Raw genomic sequence first — 1,905 nt, 5'->3', positions numbered from 1 at the left:
GTAATACTTGTTATTACACACAGGCCTGAATTACACACACATGGCCACTACCTATACGTGCACTGAATTGAGAGATGTCAGAGTGGGGGGGGCTGCCCATGGAGAGGCGCCCCGAGCAGTTGGGGGTTCAGTGCCCAGGAGGTGAACTCCAGCTACCTGTCCACCACCATACTTTGGTCCGTATGTGGACTTGAACCTGCAACCCACCGGTTCCCAACCCAACTCCCTACGGACTCCCACTCCTTTGGAGTCTTTGACATTGTCATGTTTCTTTAGAAAACAACGGACATCTTTAAACACTTCAGATGTGAAGTTCTTCCCTGTGAAAGTGATGGCAAAATGAATGGAAGTCAATGGGATGCTAACGGCAGGTGATAGCTTGTTAGCCTTAGAATTTCCCCATAGGAGGTACGCTTTCGGGATGCTCGCTCACACCCCTGGTGTAAATGGGTGATAATATGTCAATGTAGTGTTTTCCAGATTGTATCTGCTGCCCCCAAGTGGCCAAAGAGGTCAAATGTCCCAAAAATAACACAGTTACAGTAACCTTCCACTGCAAATTGTGTGTCTATAATTATTGGTAATCAATATCTAATTAGTTCACTATCACTCTAAAAAAGTGGAATAAATGAAGGCTAGCATGTGTCAACTGTAAGCTATAAAAACATCCAGCTGACTGGTTGGATTCCATGATTACAGGTGGATGCCAAATGTACTTCCTGACTTCCGAAATGCACCTCTCCAGTTGGCATGGCGACCACATATATTCAGAACTCAAATTATGTGAGAAACAGCAGGGGGCGACTGATCCCTACATATGAAACACACACACACACACACACACACACACACACACACACAAAAATGATTTCAGTGGAGCAGAACTCTCACAGGTTGTCATTAGCAACCGTGCCGTGACCTTTTTTCTAAAGATGTTGTAATGAGTCAGCCACGAGTTTCTGCCAGAGTGAGGAAATCTGTTGTAATGTGGATAAAGATGCTGTATTTAAACGAGCGACCAGCCTCTGGGGAAATGCAAAGCAGGTTTTATTTTTTTTTTTCAGATGACTGAGACTAATTGCTGTCTTCACTTAATATTACACATGTGTATTCTGCACTGTGGAGGAACTGTTTTCTCTTTTCCCCAGATGTTCGAGATGCTGTGTGGGAACATGAGTTAATCCATTTATTCATTCAGCCGCCACATTCTTGTTAATTAATCATAATCTCTGCCATTTTCCAGATAAAAGATGATTTAACGTGTTAGCCCAGTGTGTGAGCTACAAGTGAGTCTCTCCGGAAGCAATTTAAAGTAAAGTGCTTCTGAGAATATGGTTCCCAGTATGTATATACGGTTAGAAGATGTGTGTCATGTGACCACGCTGTGACTATACACATCCAAACATGTAAATAGGAACATGTTGGTGTTATTATGTCACTTGTTGGGAGCAGCAGGCTGCTTGGAGACGGTTATCTGCAGGATTTGTGCTAAGCTAGGCTAGCAGTGGATGCGTCAGACAGAGTTACATCACGCACAGAGATAAGAAGGTATGTATCGACTTATGTAACTCTGTTGGATACGGGGAGTAAGCTAGTAGTCCTAATGAGTCTTCCTTTAACCCTCTTGTCTGACCTCTTTAAAAAATATCTACATCTGAAATATGAGTTTCTTTGTAACTAAAGTACCACAAAAAATGGATTGGATTCCTTACAACGCTCTTTGCAAATACAATTAATCACTTTTATTCCTCTGATCTTAACTATTAGTCCAAGGAATTCATAAGTTATGCTTTTTCAACTGAAATATTAGGTATAATTCTATATTAATGAGGGTGATTGACCATGGATTTGAAAAATTAGGGTAAAACTAGTGGTGGTAAGGTGGTGTTGGTGAAAACTATGAAA

This window comes from Etheostoma cragini, chromosome 9 (genome assembly GCF_013103735.1).
Source record: "Etheostoma cragini isolate CJK2018 chromosome 9, CSU_Ecrag_1.0, whole genome shotgun sequence".
Lineage (NCBI taxonomy): Eukaryota > Metazoa > Chordata > Actinopteri > Perciformes > Percidae > Etheostoma > Etheostoma cragini.
Note: the sequence above shows the minus strand (reverse complement) of the source record.